Below are 22,904 nucleotides of genomic sequence, written 5' to 3'. Positions count from 1 at the left end.
ATTGTGATTTTTTTTAATGAAGAGGAAGCATAAGAAAAGGGACTAGTGGTGAAAGTAAACAAACAGAATAATACTCTACAATGGCTGGCTGGGTGTTTAGTGGTTAGAGGATTATTAATTTAATGAAATAAAAAGTAATTTTATTATTGCAGGTTATGGAATAAATGTAAATTGGGTTCTATCAGCCATAGGGCTGCCAATTTTTGTTTAGTAGGACCTAATACCCTTCATTTATCTGGGTCATATTTGTTGAATTGATGTATATAGTATAACACCTCCAGCCCCTCATAGTGTATAGTGTACAACACTCTGCACAGTATACAGTGATACTCCACAGTATACAGTATATAACACCCTACAGTATATAGTACCCCACAGTATACAGTATATTACACCCCACAGTATGAAATACAGTGGATAGAAAAAGTCTACACACCCCTGTTAAAATGTCTGGTTTCTGTGCTGTAAAAAAAAAAAATTGACAAAGATAAATCATTTCAGAACTTTTTCCACCTTTAATGTGACCTATAAACTGTACAACTCAATTGAAAAACAAACTGAAATCTTTTAGGTAGAGGGAAGAAAAAATATAAAAATAAAATAATATGGTTGCATAAGTGTGCACACCCTTAAATTAATACTTTGTTGAAGCACCTTTTGATTTTATTACAGCACTCAGTCTTTTTGGGTATGAGTCTATCAGCATGGCATATTTTGACTTGGCAAGATTTGCCCACTCTTCTTTGCAAAAACACTCCAAATCTGTCAGATTGCGAGGGCATCTCCTGTGCACAGCCCTCTTCAGATCACCCCACAGATACTGTGTGTATCATATGGGCAGGCATTCTGCCCCCATGAAGATATAATTTTTGGATGCTTGGTCCCCAAACAAGCCACTCTTTTTTCCCATAGCACCCTGTGTTTAAACACCATCTGCCCCAATAAGGGACAATTTTTGAAAGTTTTGGAATATGAAAAAGCATAACACACGTGACAGCGCAGTGTGTTTTTAAACACGCTACTCGTTAATGCCATCAAGCATGCGTTTACCCATAGCTATATATGACCGTGTCACTCTGACATTATTCTCTATTGCTGTCATTGCATTCAAGAGCTTAGAAAGGGGGAGAGAAAAAGTAGAATTTCAAAGAAATTTACGAAAAAAGAAAACATAATTTCCTAGGAGACTAGAGGATGTTAGATACCGATTTTCAGGTCAATTGGAGCAACTTTGATTAGGGTAGAAACTGTTCAGGTCCTAAATAAACTATTTCAAAAATTTGGCAAACCTGAAATGAACCAAATCAAAAGGTTTGCTCATCTCTAGATGGAACATAATGTAGTTGTTCAGGCTTAGAGACCTTCCTAATCCTCTCAACGTGGTTATAATCATTTTTAGAGAATCCGCTGTCCATTATTAAACTATTTATCTTCTATAGACAGGGCTATTTAGTTGTCATCTTGTGTTGTGCACTGATCTCCCTAAATCATTATCATAAGGAGTAGAAATGACATCTGGTACCTGGATGAGAGCATAAGAGTGTGGCTTAAAGTTGGTTGTGCGACCATTTTTGAGCGCATACGTTTTAAAGGAGTTAACTTTAGATGGTTCATAATTACCCAGCCTAAATCAAGTCTCTGTGCATATGAGGTGCCATCTAGACCTTTGCATAGTTGCCACTCCTTATAGACCCTCAGATTATGTCTGAGATGCCTAAGTAAGCATAGAGTATTGGCATTTATGTCCATAGGAAGAATTTTATTAGCTTGGTGCCTTAAATGGGGATGATGATATGCAGATTCTAGGCTCTAGAGTAGGATTTTTTTTATTTTTTATCAGGTTTCTGTTAACATTGAAGTAATTATGGCTAAGGTATGTGAGTATTTCCCTTAATTAAAGAAACAACATACCCAGTGGTCATTCTGCTGAAATTCTCTACATGACCAAAGCAGGTGTTGATGGTTTATGGTATTTCTTGGCCCCTTATATCAAAGAAGTCTTAGAATTTAGGTTTTGCTAGAGACCTGTTGCTTTGTTCATCTATAATGGCCTGCATTCGGTGGCTTTCTCAGGTTGCCTTTCTAGGTTGACTTTGATCAGACATATCTTGGTGCAACATTTTGGACCAGTCTCTTTTCCATATACTTCCATGCATGAAGAGGAGACAGTGGCTGTAGTTAAATTTTGAGCTTTTAGCTCAATGCAATGTTTTGCAATGGTGTTAGATGCTGTTGAGGATTGTGAGTTGTCAAGAGGTGGAGTAGGATGCATAGCTGTAACATGTTTGTCACTACTGTATTCGGCACTCTTATTGACAGCCTTATAGTCCTTTGCAATGTGGTTTGAGGAAGTTCAAAACTCACCACAAGCTCTTTGAGAGTCTCTCTGTGCTGTTGCATAACCTTTATCTTGAGCCCATAACATTCCTTAAGATGGTGAGGTCTTTTATGGATAGGGAACATATGACTGAGGTCCCTTTCTTTAGCAGCAGTAGCATCCTTCTTAGGGTAGAGGGTGTGTTTGTGTTAATGGATAGGTCAGTATCTGATATGTGTGGATCCGACACCCTGGACCCCCGCTGATCATCTGTTTGAAAAGGCAGCGGTGCTCGCAATATTGGTGTGGCCTTCTTGCTGTTTTCCTAGGTTGAGTGAGAACAGGTTCGTCGGTCACATTGACTAGGCACAGCTCTGCCCCCTTGAAGTGAATTAGGCTGAGCTGCGATACTAAGCACAGCCGCTATACAATGTATTGCACTGTGCTTGGTGAGCACAGTGAAGGTCACAACGCTTACAGGGGCGCCAGTGCCTTCTCAAACACCTGATCAGTGGGGGTTGGACCCCCCACCGTATCAGATACTTATGACCTATCCTGAGGTTAGATCATCAGTATTAAAATCTTAGAAAACCCTTTTAAGTGGAACATCAGTCTTTCAGATACCGTTACTTAAGTCTTAACATTTAATTGTTGTGCTATCATACCCTGAGGATGATGATAAAGCTAACGGAGTCAGTCCAGCAAAGTTGAAGCTGGCATCATTTTTCTTGCAAGCTTGGTCACTGACCAATCTAGCAAAATAAGAGAAAAACTTTATGCTCTCTTGTATACCTGGAGCCCTGGTCTGCAACTTTTTCCTGCATGCTATGTGTTTGGACATCGGTGGTTTCATGCTGTGAGCAGTATCAAGGTATCTTAGTTCTGATAAATGGATGTCTGATTTAGCCAATTCCACTTCATTTAGCAGGATACTCAGATTCTGGAACTTGTGGTTGTCTTTTTGAGTTATCTTTGGGAGGGTTTGATGTCTTTAAAATAAGGCATTTTCTATGGCTTTGGAACTGCCGTAAGTTTGTTCAAGTCTCTCCTATGCTGCACCAAGACCTTCCTCTGAATGGCCCACGTGAACCGCTCTTAATGACTCGATGTGTTCTGCAGATTCTCGGCCTAACTAGTGGACAAGCAAGTCAAGTTCTTCCTTGGTGGGAGCTTGAGATGGTGGTGGATTATGGCTTCAAATTTCGATTTCCAGGCCCTATAGTTCACGGTCGTCAGACTTTAGCATCCTTTGCCAGCTGCGGCCTGCACGTCCACTTCAAAGGCCTCTATACCTGCTCTTAGAGCACACACATGCACTTTCAGCCAATGGCCGGGCATCCCTGGGTATCTTAGGTACCTTCCCAATGGTTCCTAGTTCCTAGTTATCCAGTCAAGGTGCAATTTCTGTCTGACTACCCGTGTACCAAACTTCTGCCTGCCTAACCAATTCTGCTTCCACTGTCCCGACCCCAGCCTGTTTACCATATTGCTCCATTGCCGTCTGCCCTGGCCTTTGACTTGTTTCTTGGATTTGCTGATTAAGTATTTTGCCTGATCCCTCAGTGCTTGTCACCAGAATCTCTGACTCCCATGTGTCAATTACCAACTACATTGGGACTCACTCAAGAGATAGTGATTTCCCTGCAATGAAGTATAGATCTCTGTATAGGGGTTAAAGGGTGAATACCAGGCGACTGCCAGGATAATGTCTTTAGAGTTAGCCCAAACTGGTTAGTTGGTACAGTGGGTCCCCACCCTACGGGCAGTACACCTATTCACTATGTTCAATGATCATATTTTCGTCTGAACTAAATTGGAGATTTGTGTGACAGTCAGGAGTCAGGTGATTTTTGTTTCAGCGGCAGGCCATTAGAAGATCTGTTTGTTGTGTGTTATGTTGACTGTCAGTTCCTTTGAAGGAAACATTTTCTTTCAAGGTCAAAGCCAGTCATTGCTCTTTATAAAGAATGTAAATAAATACTGCATTGAACAGGCAAGAAAGAAATGTCTGGAAATAATAGACACAATATAGAATAAGGCAGTAGTTTGTGCCACTTTTCTCGAGTTTTGATATTCAGCAGATTAGCTGTTGGATGGACAATTATTGTCACTTGTTGCCCTATTCTTATTTATAATCCCTATTCTTATTTATAATAATATATACTTTCCACATACTCAAGCAAATAACAAAAACTTCAGCTCACCCTTGTTTGCCATAGCCGTACACGGAAACCCCGGACCAGGGAAGATTCCAAAACAAAAGAAAAGATTCCAGCATACAAGCCACGGTTAAATTCCAAGATGTTTATACCTTCCTTTTTAAAATCCATACAGCAACCAGAGTATGATGTGGTCTACGCATTTTGACGTAGTGTCTTAATCATGACCAATCATGATTAATGGGGTTGTCCGGGTTCAGAGCTGAACCCGGACATACCCATAATTTCACCAAGGCAGCCCCCCTGACTTGTGCATCAGAGCAGTTCATACTCCGATGCTCTCCCTTGCCTTGTGCAGGGCAAGGGCTGTTTTATTTATGATAACACACTGCCGGGCAATGGCTTCCGCCCAGCAGTGTGTTCGGTGATGTCACCGGCTCTGATGGGTGGGCTTTAGCGCTGTCCTAGCCGTTACAGGCTAGGGCAGTGCTAAAGCTCGCCCATCAGTGCCGGTGACATCACCGGGCTCACTGCTGGGCGGAAGCCTCCGCCCGGCATCCCTAAGGAGAGGTACGTCACCGGAACTCCACAAAATTCAATTCAGTGCAGGGCAAAGGAGAGCATCGGAGCATGAACTGCTGACTGGGTGAAAATGGGGATATGTCCGGGTTTAGCTCTGAACCCGGACAACCCCTTTAAGGCACTCCGTCGAAACGCGCAGACTGCATTGTACTCCAGTTGCCATATGGATTCTAAAAGGAAGCAATAAACATCTTAGATTTGAACTATGGCTTGTATTCTGGAAACGTTGCTTTTGTTTTGAGACTTTCTACATACTGTACGCTGACCAGCAGCAACATTAACACCATAACATTGTGTAAGGTACTAATCACTGCTACAGTATTTGTTTTAGGACATGGTCAGATATAATGGTCAAATATCAAAATAAAGTCAGTTTGAGGCAAAATACTCATCCTGATACTTGACTCAGGCACCTAACTTTGATATCTGACTCTGACTTTGATATTTTACTCTGACACCTGAGTTTGACTTTGATGTCTGGCTTTCTTTACAGGTAAGGGTGAAAGTCAGAATGAGTTTTAAATATACTGTGTATTTGTATACTTAGGGTACTTTCACACTTGTGTTAAAGTTTTCTGGTATTGAGTTCCGTCCTCGGGGCCTCTTTCCTCTTGAAGGGGTTGTCTCATCTCAGCCATTGACGGCATATTGCTAGGACATTCTATCAATGTCAGATAATTGCGGGTCCCACCTCTGGAAACTGCTCCAGATTGGGGTCCTCAAGTTGAGCCAACCCCTTTAATAGTTGTGGTGCATATCAGGCAGTATGTACACTAGAACTGGTGTAGATTTCAGGTGTAATTTATACCAGTTTTCTGGTTTAAATTATAATAAATGTGGCCTTTTGATGCCAGAAAACTGGCATATGAGGCATTCCCCTGTCAACTTTAATAACTGAGGCCCTGATTTTTCAAGATCGGCATGTGCTATCATGCTTGATGGGCCCTGCGCTGTAGCAGCAGGCATTTAATTTATGATGAAGTGCAGACAGTGTAAAAGGTGTAGGCGGTGCAAAAATGCCAGTGACTAAATCTAGTTGCAATGGTATTTAAAAAGGTGCAAAACTGGATTTTGCTACTTTTTAAGGCTACATTCAGATGAAAGGTGAAAAAAGGCCATTAAAAACTGTCACACTGTAAGTTTTTCATGACCCTTTTTCAACCATTTGTGCATCCATTTTATGGCCATCTGTTTTACCAGCTTTTTAACGGCTATTAAAAATGAATGAATTCCATTGGCTTTTCTTTTTTTAAATCCCAACCCCTACAGTACCCTTAGTATACATATGGACAAAAAATGGGAAAGGGACAGCCACTTATATAAAATAAAAGAAAAAATCAATCTCTTATCATATAGGAATCACAACCATGTAATGCTCAAATGAGCACATGCCTATGGCAAGCAACAATACAAATACCTACAGATAACTGCCAGACCACATGAATCAATGATAACCTTTAGCGCTCATTCACACGACCGTAGGTCCACAAACCCGGAGATGCGGAACGGAAGTACAGAACAGAACCCCATGGAAGCACTACGGAGTGCTTCTGTGGTGTTCTGTTCCTTGCTTCCGTTTCGCAAAAAGATAGAACTTGTCTCCCATAGTTCCCTGCAATATAAAGAATTACCCCCTTTATGCCCTCCGAATATAAAGAATGGCCCCCTTGGTGCCCTGAGAATAAGTAATGTCCCCCAATGCCCCCAGAATATATAATTTCTCTCTGTTGTGCCCTCAGTAATTAATGCAACCCCCCAACCCTCTGTTAGTGTGATAATATATATATACACTGCTCAAAAAAATAAAGGGAACACAAAAATAACACATCCTAGTTATGAGTTAATTAAGTTTTCTTCTGAAATACTTTGTTCATTACATAGTTGAATGTGCTGACAACAAAATCACACAAAAATAAAAAAATGGAAATCAAAATTTTCAACCCATGGAGGTCTGGATTTGGAGTCACACTCAAAATTAAAGTGGAAAAACACACTACAGGCTGATCCAACTTTGATGTAATGTCCTTAAAACAAGTCAAAATGAGGCTCAGTAGTGTGTGTGGCCTCCACGTGCCTGTATGACCTCCCTACAATGCCTGTGCATGCTCCTGATGAGGTGGCAGACGGTCTCCTGAGGGATCTCCTCCCAGACCTGGACTAAAGCATCTGCCAACTCCTGGACAGTCTGTGGTGCAACGTGACGTTGGTGGATAGAGCGAGACATGATGTCCCAGATGTGCTCAATTGGATTCAGGTCTGGGGAATGGGCGGGCCAGTCCATAGCATCAATGCCTTCGTCTTGCAGGAACTGCTGACACACTCCAGCCACATGAGGTCTAGCATTGTCTTGCATTAGGAGGAACCCAGGGCCAACCGCACCAGCATATGGTCTCACAAGGGGTCTGAGGATCTCATCTCGGTACCTAATGGCAGTCAGGCTACCTCTGGCGAGCACATGGAGGGCTGTGCGGCCCTCCAAAGAAATGCAACCCCACACCATTACTGACCCAATGCCAAACCGGTCATGCTGGAGGATGTTGCAGGCAGCAGAATGTTCTCCACGGCGTCTCCAGACTCTGTCACGTCTGTCACATGTGCTCAGTGTGAACCTGCTTTCATCTGTGAAGAGCACAGGGCTCCAGTGGCGAATTTGCCAATCTTGGTGTTCTCTGGCAAATGCCAAACGTCCTGCACGGTGTTGGGCTGTAAGCACAACCCCCACCTGTGGACTTTGGGCCCTCATATCACCCTCATGGAGTCTGTTTCTGACCGTTTGAGCAGACACATGCACATTTGTGGCCTGCTGGAGGTCATTTTTCAGGGCTCTGGCAGTGCTCCTCCTGTTCCTCCTTGCACAAAGGCGGAAGTAGCGGTCCTGCTGCTGGGTTGTTGCCCTCCTACGGCCTCCTCCACGTCTCCTGATGTACTGGCCTGTCTCCTGGTAGCGCCTCCATGCTCTGGACACTACACTGACAGACACAGCAAACCTTCTTGCCACAGCTCGCATTGATGTGCCATCCTGGATAAGCTGCACTACCTGAGCCACTTGTTTGGGTTGTAGACTCCGTCTCATGCTACCACTAGAGTGAAAGCACCGGCAGCATTCAAAAGTGACCAAAATATCAGCCAGGAAGCATAGGAACTGAGAAGTGGTCTGTGGTCACCACCTGCAGAACCACTCCTTTATTGGGGATGTCTTGCTAATTGCTATAATTTCCACCTGTTGTCTATCCCATTTGCACAACAGCATGTGAAATTGATTGTCACTCAGTGTTGCTTCCTAAGTGGATAGTTTGATTTCACAGAACTGTGATTGACTTGGAGTTACATTGTGTTGTTTAAGTGTTCCCTTTATTTTTTTGAGCAGTGTATATATATATATATATATATATATATATACATATATTTATATATATACTGTATATAGTAGTGTTAAAAAAACTAGCAGTCTCACATATGTAACTTTGATAAATCACAGTTTTTTATAGTAGCGATATTGCTACATAGAAAATAATTTACTTGTAAATGTTGTAGAGTAAGGTCCATTTCACACGTGTGGGTGCAATGCGTGACGTGAACGCATAGCACCCGCACTGAATCCTGACCCATTCATTTCAATGGGTCTGTGTACATGAGTGTTGTTTTTCACGCAACAGTTCTGCGTTGTGTGAAAATAGCAGCATGTTCTATATTTGGCATTTTTTACTCAGCCTCGGCTCCATAGAAATAAATGGGGCTGAGTAAATAGCGCATTGCATCCGCGAGCAAGTGCGGATGCAATGCGTTTTTCACTGATGGTTGCTAAGAGATGTTGTTTGTAAACCTTCAGTTTTTTATCACGCGCGTGAAAAACGCATCAAACCGCATTGCCCCTGCCCCGGAAAAACTAAACAACTGAACGCAATCGCAGACAAAACTGAATGAACTTGCTTGCAAAATGGTGGGAGTTTCACTAAACGCACCCTGAACGCATCCGGACCTAAGCCGTATCGTTCGCGTGATAGGGGCCTAACAGGAAAAAAAAAAAAAAACAATTAGGACATGCATGTCGCTATTTCTGAGTAATTGAATTGTGAATAAAAAGGGGCTTGTTTAAAATAATAGCAGAGAGGAGTTAAATTGGTGAAGTAATTCTTTCTATGGAATAACAGATGTTAATTTTGGTCCTTATTTAAGGTATGATTGTGGCAAATGTTGTTGGTTATAGTGCATTTCCTTCTGAAACACTGGGGAAATGGGGCGTGACAGACATTGGAGCAAGAATCTCTGGGAACGCGGGATCACCCATAATGCCATGCATGCAGCCAATCAGCAGCCAGCCATCCCTGTGATGTCACAGCCCTATAAATAGCCTCAGCCATCTTGGGCTCTAGGGATAGTGCTAGGAAAGACTTCATTGTGCTAAAAAAAACGATTTACAAGTTCAGGGAAAGATTATTCAAGGTGTAGGCAAAGGATAGGCAGGAATCATTTCACAGCTTTTATGTAGAACAGGGTTCAGAAGGGGAGGTTACAGCCTGGGTAATAGGAACAATCCTATTACACCTTGCTGCACTGACTAGGGATCCAAATTGCCATTATACAGCTCTGTAATTCCAGCAAACCGTTCTTGTTATTGGGATGCAAGTGCTGTTTGATACAGCCTTTAACAGGGATTATTACAAGGAAATATTTCTACGTGTTATTTGCCCTTGTGCGGTGCAGTTATATGTTCTAAAGCATTTTTTTGCTTGTACTAGTGGGGAAAAAAAGGGCTTATTAGCCGTTGTGTGGTGAAGTGCGAAAATTACAGCCCTTTTTGCCGTGCATTATTGGCACAAATCTTTTTTTTATTTGCCGTTCAGGGGTGCAGTTATATGTTCTAAAGCCCTTTTTGTCGTGTATTAGTGGCAAAAGAAATATATATTTGCCGTTCAGCGGTGCAGTTATATGCTCTAAAGCCCTTTTTGTTGTGTTTTAGTGGCAAAAGAAAAATATATTTGCCGTTCAGCAGTGCAGTTATATGTTCTAAAACCTTCTGTGGAATGTATAAGTGGAAAAAAAAATAAGGGCCTATTTGCCGTTCAACGGTGCAGTTATATGCTCTAAAGCCCTTTTTGTTGTGTATTAGTGGCAAAAGAAATATATATTTGCCGTTCAGCGGTGCATTTATATGTTCTAAAGCCCTTTTTGTCGTGTTTTAGTGGCAAAAGAAAAATATATTTGCCGTTCAGCGGTGCAGTTATGTTCTAAAGGCCTTTTTGTCGTGTATTAGTGGCAAAAGAAAAATATATTTGCTGTTCAGCGGTGCAGTTATATGTTCTAAAGCCTTTTGTGGTATGTATAAGTGGAAAACAATAAGGGCCTATTTGCCGTTCAACGGTGCAATTATATGCTCTAAAGCCATTTTTGTTGTGTAGTAGTGGAAAAAGAAAAATATATTTGCAGTTCAGTGGTGCAGTTATACTGTATGTTCTAAAACCCTTTTTGTTGTGTAATAGTGGCAAAAGAACAATATATTTGCCGTTCAGCGGTGCAGTTATATGTTCTAAAGCCCCTTTTGTCGTGTAATAGTGGCAAAAGAAAAATATATTTGCCGTTCAGCGGTGCAGTTATATGTTCTAAAGCCCTTTTTGTCGTGTATTAGTGGCAAAAAAATATATATTTGCCGTTCAGCGGTGCAGTTATATGTTCTAAAGCCCTTTTTGTTGTGTATTAGTGGCAAAAGAAAAATATATTTGCCGTTCAGCAGTGCAGTTATGTTCTAAAGCCCTTTTTGTTGTGTATTAGTGGCAAAAGAAAAATATATTTGCCGTTCAGCAGTGCAGTTATGTTCTAAAGCCCTTTTTGTTGTGTATTAGTGGCAAAAGAAAAATATATTTGCTGTTCAGCGGTGCAGTTATATGTTCTAAAGCCTTTTGTGGAGTGTATAAGTGGAAAAAAATAAGGGCCTATTTGCCGTTCAATGGTGCAGTTATATGCTCTAAAGCCCTTTTTTTGTGCATTAGTGGCAAAAGAAAAATATATTTGACGTTCAGCGGTGCAGTTATATGTTCTAAAGCCTTTTGTGGAGTGTATAAGTGGAAAAAAATAAGGGCCTATTTGCCGTTCAATGGTGCAGTTATATGCTCTAAAGCCCTTTTTGTTGTGCATTAGTGGCAAAAGAAAAATATATTTGACGTTCATTGGTGCAGTTATATGTTCTAAAGCCCTTTTTGGCGTGTATTAGTGGCAAAAAATTATATATATTTGCCGTTCTGCGGATATGTTCTAAAGCCCTTTTTTATTGTGTACTAGTGGGGAAAAAGAAAAAGGGCTTATTAGCCATTATGTGTTCAAGTGAGAAAACTACAGCCCTTTTTGCTGTGTATTAGTGGAAAAAAATATTTGCCATTCAGCGGTAAAGTTCCATTGTACTACAGCCATTTACAAGGCTGTATTAATAGGATGGATACGTACGTCCTATTATCCGTTCTGCGGTGAATTGTGATTGTTATATTTATTTTTTGGGGGTTTATTAATAGGAAAAAGAATACAGGAAAATTAATGGGTGATTGTAGACTTTCTTCTGTATGAACCGAATTACGTAGATTAGCCATTCATTGGTGAAATTTGTTTGTGAAACAGCTTTTATGGGGAAAATTGATGGGTGATTGTAGACTTTCTTCTGTATGAACCGAATTATGTCGATTAGCCATTCAGTGGTGAAATTTGTTTGTGATACAGCTTTTTTGGGGAAATTTTGTCAGTAGCTGTAACTATGGTCAAGGACAGTATATGTCCTTTACGGCCCACTGGGTAAATGTGGTTCCTGCCCAGCCACACCAGCAACTTGGCCAGATGACGACGCTTCCGCCTCCACGTTCTCACGCCGTTGGTCCTGCGACAATGTCCGCCTCTACCTCCTCATCCTCCAGCGTGTCCTCAGCCTCCAATGCAGGGACAATTCACAGTGCTCCTCCAGCTTACCACATATGCAGTGCACGGCGGTGTCATGCTGTTCCACACCTCTTTTGCCTGGGTGAACAGAGTCACAAAGGGGAGAAACAGCTCTGTGTCCTTCATCAAGAAATCGAACCCTGGCTTTCTCCGTGACAACTCAAAATCAGAACCATGGTGACCGACAATGGGAAGAACATGGTGTCGGCGCTGCGTCAAGGAGGGCTGAGCCATGCGCCCTGCATGGCACATGTCTTCAATCTGGTTGTCATCTGCAAGACATCCTAAAAATGGCCAGAAAACTTTGCATGCACTTCAGCCACTCGTACACTGCAAAGCACACCCTCTTTGAGCTGCAGCGGCAGAACGGCATCCCCCAACATAGGCTGATATGTGATGTTTCCACCCGTTGGAATTCCACCCTCCATATGTTGGACCGACTATACGAACAGAGAAAGGCCATAAACGATTTCTTGATGATCCAAACGGACAGGAGTACTCCCCTGTGTAACTTTGATGTCAGCCAGTGGCAGTTCATGCGTGACCACTGCCGTTTGCTCAGGCCCTTTGAAGAGGCCACGTTATTTTTCAGTCGCCAGGACTACGAGATGAACAACGTCATTCCACTGCTTCATGTCCTGGAACACATGCTGAAAAATCTGGCTGGTCAGGGGACTGGAGACGTGGTGCCTAGATCTCACAGCCACATGAGCCCTGTGGGGGCTGAACTGGAGGAGGAGAGAAAAGGAGGAGGACATTGGAGCACAAGCAATGTGTAGCAAAATGAGTGGTTTTTACACACAAGTGACAGGAGAAAAGGAACAGGAGCAGCCAGAGGAACTACAGGGCGACGAGGAAGACGAGGCAGAGGACCCAGACACACCTTGGCAGTATGTAGTGGAGATGGAGGCAGGGAGTCCCTCCGAGTCACTTGCACAAATGGCCCGATGCATGCTCACTTGCTTGCGTAGTGACAGCCGAATTGTCGCCATTCGGCAGAGGGATGACTTCTGGCTCTTTACCTTTTGTGACCCTCGCTACTGGTCCAAAATGCGGGCCTTTTTTACACCCGCTGAGAGGGAGGACAAACTGAACTACTATAGAGACATCCTATGTAGTCAGTTGGCCGCTGTCTATCTGCGCTATCGTCCATCCTCTCGCAGGTCTGACCGGGGGGCCCTCTGCACTCACGTTCCACTGCCGTGGCTGCTGTGGCAGGGTGGGGGGGGGTAGGAGCAGTTCCTGCTCTATTAGCAGCTACTTGAGTCTAGAGTCGCTGATGAGCAGATTTCTCCACCCGCCTAGTGAAGAAAGTACTCACCAGCAGCAACAGCTAGACCTGGAGCAGGACCTGAACCAGCAGGTATTGGCATACTTCGACAGCACCCTGCCACCCCACATTAAAGATCTGCTGGACTACTGGGCAGCCAAACTGGATTTGTGGCCGCAACTAGCAGAGTTTGCCATGGAAAAGCTGTCCTGCCCGGCCAGTATTGTGGCATCAGAGCGGCGGGGGCCATAGTTACCCCAAGAAGAACTCGCCTGTCTACCCCAAAATGTGGAGAGACTGACCTTTGTCAAGATGAATCAGGCACGGATCAGCCAGGATTTCCACCCACCAATTCCTGATGCATCAGACTAGATCATCCATGGTGCCACACCAACACTTTGACAAAAGAGACCGGTTTCTTCTGGCTACCTGCCTCAGCTACAATTCTGATGCTGACACCTGCCTGATGCCCCACATCTGATGCCAAGTGCTCCTTCTTTCACCCACCATCTTCAGCTGGTACTCGTATTGCCACCCACCTCCCCACTCTGTCACTGGGTCACTCTGTGGTCTCCTGATGCAGCTGCCACCTCCACACTATGTCACCTTGCCACTCTGTGGTCTCCTGTTGCTGCTGTCATCTCCACACTATGTCACCTTGTCACTCTGTGGTCTGATGATGCTGGTGCCACCTCCCCACTCTGTCACCGGGTCACTCTGTGGTCTCCTGATGCTGCTGCCACCTCCACACTATGTCACCTTGCCACTCTGTGGTCTCCTGATGCTGTTGTCACCTCCACACTGTCACCTTGACACTCTGTGGTCTCCTGATGCTGCTGCTGCCACTTACACACTGTCATTGTGCCACTCTGTGGCCCCCTGATGCTGCTGCTACCACCTCCAAACTGTCATTGTGCCACCCTGTGGCCTCCTCCTCATGCTGCTGCCACCTCCACACTGTCATTTTGTGGCCTCCTGATGCTGCCGCCTCCAGACTCGGTCATTTGGCCACTCTGTGGCCTCCTGATGCTGCCGCCACCTCCACACTCTGCCATTGTGCCACTCTGTGACCTCCTGATGCTGCCGCCACCTCCACACTGTCATTGTGCCACTCTGTGGCCTCCTGATGCTGCCGCCACCTCCACACTCTGTCATTGTGCCACTCTGTGGTCTCATCATGCTGCTTCCACCTCACCACTATGTCATAGGGGTACTATGTGGACTTCTTATGCTGTTCCCACCCTACCCACGTCATCTCTGGCCACTATTTTGCCTTTCAGCCTGGCTGACATCATCAATTATTTGACCCTTCTTCTGAGTCTGAAAAATGAGATGCAGAACGGATCCTGTCTGTTTAGCAGCTGTAAGGCTTGTATGGTCCCATCAGAATTGGCATGTAATTTGGTAGCCCAAAGCAGGACTGGGTACAAAGCACAGAAGACATGCAAATATTCCATTCACGTGTCATCTCTGTTTTGGATCCACTCCTGTTTTTTTGGGCATTAGCAATACTGATGGATTAGTGACTAAATGCTGACCGAGTGAAGGTGGATGCTCGACAGACAGGATCCGTTTTTTGTGGGTTATTGTTCTGACGGATCAGAGGAAGGGCAAAATAATCAGTGACGTCTACACAAACTTACTGCTGACACCCTCTCCACTCTGTCAGGGGGCTCTACTTGCATAAGCATTTAATAGAACAGGTCCTGTAGACATCTATGTGGAATCAGCTGACGAGGGTGTAAAAGGAGTGCGCTTCTTCTTGGCGCTAACATCGATCTGTAAGGCTGAGTTCATACTTGAGTTATTTGGTCAGTTTTGACCCCGTGACTGCCCAAATAAGTGAAGTGTGCAGTGATTCTAAGAGCGACGGCTGTCATCTGCATGTCATACTGACTCACAGTATTATTTTACTACCACAGCAGACTCCCTATGAGTGTTCTACACCACTATAAAGGCTCTCTGCAGCCAGGAAATAGCCGTTTTTTAATGTGATTCGCTGCGAAAAAAAATTGTATCGAACCGCATTTTATCGAAAAATTTGGCGAACCGGCCGAATCGAATTTTAAAAAAATTCGCTTATCTTTAGTGATCATGTTGCCCTATGCCGAAGAAGAAATGACCGGAAAAACACCAGTAAATGAACATCTTGGTTACAGACAAACAGGATTGAGGTAATGGAGTGGCCTTCCTAATCCTCTGATTTTAATCCCATAGAGAACATAAAAAATGCGGTTTATGAGGCAAAAAAAAAAGCTGAAGATCTGTGGAATGTAGTCCAATCGTTGATCATCTCCATGCAGGGGTACACCTAGCCTTTCTGCTGCCTGAGGCGAAAACTGAAACGGCGCCCCCCCATGCTAATTTATTTAACCTAACCCCTGCCACAACGAAAGAGCTCATTCCCCATGGCCCTTACGCTGCCCCCCTCTTGCCCCTTCCTGGTGCTGCCTGAGGCGATCGCCTCACCTGGCTTTATTGGTGGTTTACCCCTGACTCCATGCAACCCAGATGTCCAGCAGTTCTCAGAAACAATGGTTATGCCACTAAATATTAGTTCAGTAATTCAAAGATAAGTAAAATGTATTTTAATTTTTTTTTTCTGTTTATACATAATATCTTTGAGTTTTAAAAGAAAAATGCTGGCACTGCTATTTTTTTAACAGCATAATATTCCTTTTTCTTTACTTTCTGTAAAGTACAGTGGTGTAAATACCGGGGAAGCAGCTGCTTCGGGGCCCGGCGCCAGGCAGCGTGTGTGACAGTTTATTTTCAAGTTAGTTAAATATCGATTCACAGCAGCAGGTGACCAGGCCCCCCTCGCTAATGTGATCTAATCTTACTGTCTCCTAAAGTCTCCTGTTGTGTCTGGGATTCAAACCCACAACCTCCAATGTATCAGTGGCAAAGCATTTACCCTCACAGCCATAAAGGCTGCATTGCAACTGATTGAAAAAATATGAGACTTCTACTGCTATAGCTGGCTAAGTGTACATCTATACACATGACAGCTTCCCCAACACACCCAGCACTGCTATATCTCTATATGACAGCTGTCCCAGCACACTCAGCTCTGCTATATCTCTATATATGAGCAGCTGTCATATTTTTTCAGTCAGCAGCAAGGCAGCTCTTATGGTCTTGTGGTTAGGTGCTTTGCCTCTGATACAGAAGGTCGTGGGTTCCTTTTCTGAAATACAAGCACTGACTCCATATATGGACATACAGGGTGGGGCACAGGAAGAGGCTGCATCGCATCGCTGACATGGAGGTAAGTAGAAGTGTTTATTATTTTTTTTTAATACCTGACTGTTACTGCCATGGGGGATGGGGGGAGCGGGAGGCACTTGATACTGGCACATTTTTTGGGGGGGAAGATGGCACTATGATACTGGGACATGGGGGGGGGGGGAGAGAGGCACTTGATTTTGTATTTTTGCACTGTCACATTATAAGGAGAATTATTACTACTGGGGGGGGCATTATAGTGGGCTTTATTACTCCCCCATGGTATGACCCCCTAGTAGCAGCACCAGCCTCTCCCTGCTCTGCTATTCCTCTGCCCCTTCTCCAAATCCTTATTATGAAATCTTTCTTATTAGGATAAAGCACAACATCAGCTCCGCCGAGCCCCCGGCCATGTGTTGAAGTGGCGTCCGAGATCCCCAAGGGCCAAGCCAAGTAACTGTAAGTTTTCATGTGAAATATGTTTATGTTATACACATACAGCATCCACTGTGCCACACAATATACAGTATACCTCTACACTGTGCCACACAATATACAGTATACCTCTACACTGTGCCACACAATGTACAGTATACCTCTACACTGTGCCACACAATATACAGTATACCGCTACACTGTGCCAAAGGAGTGGGGTTTACACAGGAGGAGGGAGGTGCGAAGCGCGCTGGAGGGGCCCTTACAAATATTTGCTGTGGGGCCCAGTCACTTCTAGTTACGCCCCTGGTAAAGTAGTAACATAAACTGGATAACTCACTGCTATTTTTTTAACACTACTGTATATATACTCACCTCATCCACTTGCACACTCATTGAAGGCAACTGGACCTGCACTCCCAGCGTGATGATGTCATATGTCAGGTCCTGAAGCCTACATTAAGCAGCCAGTGTCCATGTTGGAATAATGCATATTACTCTGTGTATTGTAACAACTACATTATGTGATTGCCTGTCCAGACACAGTGTTATGTTGTTAATATGGTACTGGTAAAGAGAAAAGGCAGGAATGGGCGGAGCCTTGCTGTACATGTACAGAGAGAGCTGAGAGAGAAGAAAGCCAGAAGTAGATGTGCTGAGATTCTGATCTTACTGAAAGTTATATTCATATGTTGTGTGTTATTGCTGAATAAAACCCTGTTGTTCATCATGCCCCGCCTGATGGAGACCTGATTAACAATCCGTGCAGATGAATGAGGTATTTTATGTTAACTCTTGAATGGCTTTTTTTTTTTTAACAAAGTGTACCAGTTTTAAATGTCCGTTAGGCAGGTGCACTCCTGTCTAAAAAGCCATTAAAAACGGTCCCATCGATTTTAGTGGGGACCGTCTGGCCGCTATTGATTGGCTGTTAAAAAAGTGTCCATGTGTATAGCCCCATAGACTTCAACTGGTTAGAAAAATTGCTGTGTGATTTGCGTTACTTAAATTGCCCTCACAGCCATTTTTCACATTTGTGTGAACGTAGCCTAATGGGCAGCACAGTGGCTCAGTGGTTTGCGCTAGAGTCCTAGGTTCGAATCCAACCAACGACAACATCTGCATGGAGTTTGTATGTTCTCCCGATGTTTGCGTGGATTTCTTCCAGGTACTCAGGTTTCTTCTCACACTACAAAAACATACTGATAGGGAACTTTGAGATTGTGAGCCCCATTGGGGGACAGCGTGATACTAATATGCGGAATATGTCAGCGATATATATATATATAAGTGCCTAATCCCTGGCTTAGGGGGATTACTACTCACTTGCTGTCTAATATATCCATCTCCTTGACAGGTGGCATTGTCAATGTTACTCACTTCACCTGTCAGTGCCATCAGGGTAGAAAAGCCAAAAATCACAGCCACGCATGGCAGGCAGGGTTTTCAAATGGAAAGTTAATTGTTGGAACAATTTGGCCAGCAACACCATGGTTCTACAAGCAAAATTACCCACTGTGAAGGGAACATTGTGCCACTCCAAATGATAGGAGCAGTGCTGCAGTTCCCTACACATCAGTGCTCCTGTCCACTAAAAGTGGAGGACACATGATCCTGATGCCCCAATTGCTGTATATCTTGCATAATTCCCCCATCTGGATACCCCAAAGAATATTCTATAAGGTTCAGGGTCTCTTTCGGTCCCTTATATGGAAGAAAAAGCAACCTAGAATTAGATTAGAGACGTTGCAAAGAGGCAAAGAGGAGGGAGGCCTCTCGGTACCAAACCCTTGGATATATTTTTGGGCCGGCCAGTTACAACACTTGAAGGGTTGGGGTCAACAGGACGGGGCGGGACCGTCAGCAAGGATAGTTTCTTCCCTTGCAAAGCAGGCCATACCCTTCTCTATAGCGGAAATAGGAAAAATGCCGGGGGCCGAGAATCTGCCTACTCTGTACCTGATCTTTAAAGTATGGTCTAAATTTAAAGACACGCTTGGTCTCAAGGGAGTCCACGGTATACACCTTTGTGGCGTAATCCGAGCTTACCTGAAATATTCAGGCTGGAGGGCTTTTCTCCGTGGGAAAAGAAGGGTGTTCTCTGTATACGCCACATTCAGGAGGGTGGGGGTATGAAATCATTTGCACAACTACAGCGGGAGTTTGATCTCCCAAAAACGGCATTCTATCAATTTTTACAGCTGAGGTATGCGTATCAGGCGCAATTTACAGAAAGTAAACAAATTTAACCTACCCCCATAGTCATTCAGCAATTACTGAGTCCCGGGGGTACTGGGGGGCTGATTTTATCGTTATATAGGCATATGAATGAGGGGATTACTTCCCCAGGGCCCCTTCCGGTCAAAGATAAATGGGTGCGTGATGTAGGTGTAATCACCCAGGAGCAATGGAATGACACATTGTCGCTAACACCCAGGTTAACAGTTAATGAGGCGCAGCGCATGTCTCAGCAATATATGATACACAGGGAGTATAAGAACCCTGCCCTTCTGTATAAGATAGGTGTTCGTTCAGACTCATGTTGCCCTCGTTGCAAAACGGAAAATGCCTCCTTGATGCATATGTTCTGGGAATGCTCTGAACTAGGAATATTCTGGAAAGAGATTATACGACTTATTAAAAGAGTGACGCAGATAGACATTTCATGTGTTCCCAGGACATGTCTTCTTGGGCAATAAGAGATGGATGCAGGGGGCAGTGCTATGTCTATATGTATACAGAGAATGTTATTCCAAGCTCGTATTCTGATAGCCAAACACTGGACAGAACATAACACGCCCACAAGCTGGGAATATATTAATAGATTGAATAATATCTTGCGGTATGAAAGAGGAATATACCTGAAAAGGAAATGTCCACATAAGTTTGGGTCTATTTGGACGGGCTGGTTAACTGACCCAAGCTTGGTATCACAGGCGCTTGCGGAAGACTGTCTTAGGGATCAAATCTCTGGGATTGGGAGGCTGCAGTAACCTTTGTCTGGTGACCTGGTGCTAGAAGAAGTAAGGGTGAAAGGGGGTGTTTTAGGAGTCTGCAAAAGAGGGCCTTGAAGCAACAGTGGAGATATTGGATGGGTTCTACATATAGCAGGAATGCTCGGACTCAATTTATAGGGATGGTTGTCTCACCATTTAATTATAGAGGGGGGGGGGCGGGGGGGAGTTTAGGGTTGTTGGTGTATTAATATTAGATAAAGTGTAATGTATGATCTCCAAACATGTCAAATAAAAGAAAAAAAATGTTTGAGTGTGTAGCAGGAAAACAAAACTGCAATATATTGTACTATGTAAATATGTACATGCCGATGTATACTGATATGTTTATGATTCCAATGTTGTACACTCAATAAAAAAATTACACTGAGTTAAAAAAAAAAAGTGGAGGACACACGCAAAGGGGCCTTGGTCCGTTCACGCTCAGGATCATGAAAGCCCTACAGGTTAGATTCCATCAATGACAAAGTAATGTCATATCCCAACAATATGCTGTCACTCTTTAAATTGTCCTTCAATTGTAATTCCATCTTTAAATGTTATGGCATGTTGCTGAAATATTTCATAACGTTTTGGAGCGGCCACCACACCAATCTAGAGAATGAGCGCACTGAGGCCCCCTTGTGGCTTTTGCATAGATGCACTGCTGGCTAGCTGCTGTGCAACACAGATTTAATAAAGTGAATGGGACTGCAATGCAGTTACCTGCAAAACAAGTGTCCAGGGGCATTGGTGTGCAGGAACACATCGAAAAAGAACCACAGAGCTTAGACAGGGCAGCAGCCCCCTCAGTCTAGGTATTTGTAGCGTCTTAATTCCTGACTTTTTTCAACTCGTCAGTTTCACTGGCGGAAAATTATACATACTGTATGTGCAAATATAAAATATTGAATTGAGGAGCTTGTACCAACACAGTCTAAAAGTAAGAATCATTGGAGTGGAGTGGAAGAAATTTAAATTTAATATGAATTTTAAAAAAAGTTGCCTTTGTCCTTTGGAACAGGTGCTTCAAATATATGGCGCTTATTCTGAACATCATATTTCTCATTGTATTTAAACTAGAAAACTGGCAAAAATCCATTGATAAATATCCTGCTTCTCTTCTATTACAAAGCTGTCTACCTGCAGCCACCACTAGGGGGAGCTGAATAGGAATTAATACAACTACAATTGAAGCTGTAATAATCTCCCCCTAGTGACAGCTACATGAAAATGCAGTGTTTTCAAGTTGGGAAGAGTAGAACAAGTTCCATGTCGGCCCACTGGGCCCCATAACAGTAATGTGATCTGCCTCTATTGCAGGTACGCCACTGGTAAGAATCCGGTTCTCTACACAGAGGTTTTGACAGAATAGTCACCTGTTCAAGAAGGTGGTTAAGGCTACTTTCACACTTGCGTTCAGAGCGGGTCCGTCTGGTGTCTGCACAGACGGATCCGCTCCTATAATGCAGACGTTTGGATCCGTTCAGAACGGATCCGTCTGCATTATAGTTTAGAAAAAATTCTAAGTGTGAAAGTTGTTCAGACGGATCCGTCCAGACTTTACATTGAAAGTCAATGGGGGACGGATCCGTTTGAAAATTGAGCCATATTGTGTCAACTTCAAACGGATCCGTCCCCATTGACTTACATTGTAAGTCTGGACGGATCCGTTTGCCTCCGCACGGCCAGGCGGACACCCGAACGCTGCAAGCAGCGTTTGGGTGTCCGCTTGCTGAGCGGAGCGGAGGCTGAACGCTGCCAGACTGATGCATTCTGAGCGGATCCGCATCCACTCAGAATGCATTAGGGCTGGACGGTTGCGTTCGGGGCCGCTTGTGAGACTCTTCAAACGGAGCTCACAAGCGGAGCCCTGAACGCTAGTGTGAAAGTAGCCTAAACAAGATCGGCACATGTTCTCGTACCCCACACCTCTCGCGCTAGATTCGCTCGTCTGTTATAGTGCCAGCGCTGGTATCCCTGCATCCTTCCTGCATGACTGCTGGCACTACAGCGAGTGGTACGAGTACATGTGCTAATCTTATTAAGATAAGATAAGATGCCTTTATTGTCACTGTACAATACAATGTAATACAATGTACAATACATTGAAATGTTGTTTGGAGCAATCCTAGATGCCATGGACAGAGGAACAAGAACTGACATTTAAACTAAAGTATTACACTAGAAAAACAACACAAAACATTGCACTAGAAAGCATTACTATTCACAGTTCACAGCATATATATAGCAAGATCAAAGTAGGAAGTGTTTATGAGTATATATACACACTGATCAGACACCACTGCAGACAAGAGATCATCATGGGGTCATGAATGCAGCAGTCACTTTCAGTCTGTGGTAGTTTCTATCCTTGGAAGGGGCAATAGTCTCTGAGCATTTAGGAGACTGATTGCTTTGGGGTAAAAGCTGTTCTTCAGCCTAGTGGTGCGGGCATGTAGGGCTCTAAGACGCCTACCAGAGGGTAGGGGAATGAAAAGCTGTGGCCGGGGTTAGTTGGATCCCCGCAGATAATTTTTGCCCTGTTGCTGCAGCGAGCAGTGAAGATGTCCTCCAGTGATGGTAGCTGAGTACCAGTGATTCTGCCAGCCATTCTGATGATGCGCTTGAGGGTCTTCTTGTCCTCAGAAGAGCAGCCGGAGGACCCCACTGTAATGCAGTATGTGATAACAAATTCTATGCTGCTCCTGTAAAAATTGACTAGCAGCTGTTTTGGGAGTTGTGCTTTCTTCAGACTCCTCAGAAAATAAAGCCTCTGAAGGCCTTTTTTGGTCATTTCTGTTGTGTTTTTTTTATCCATGACAGGTCCTGACTAATATGAACTCCCAAGAATCTGAAACTTTGAACTATCTCCACGTTTCCACCATTAATGCTAATGGGATGGTGTCCATTTTGTTTCTTCTTCCTAAAATCCAGAATTAGCTCCTTTGTTTTCTTGGTATTGAGTATGAGGTTGTTGTTCTTACTCCATCTCTCTAGGT

The 22,904-nt window shown here is 43.8% G+C and overlaps 1 protein-coding gene across 1 annotated transcript in view; it reads left to right on the top strand.

Annotated features, from left to right (window-relative positions):
* TRPM4 (transient receptor potential cation channel subfamily M member 4) overlaps positions 1-22,904 on the top strand; it is a 163,603-nt gene that overhangs the window by 19,086 nt on the left and 121,613 nt on the right. The gene's annotated exons all lie outside the window — the stretch shown is intronic.

Source organism: Bufo bufo, chromosome 1 (genome assembly GCF_905171765.1).
Source record: "Bufo bufo chromosome 1, aBufBuf1.1, whole genome shotgun sequence".
NCBI classification, from domain to species: domain Eukaryota; kingdom Metazoa; phylum Chordata; class Amphibia; order Anura; family Bufonidae; genus Bufo; species Bufo bufo.
The sequence above is the reverse complement of the archived record's forward strand: the minus strand, read 5'-3'. Positions and strand labels throughout refer to the sequence as shown.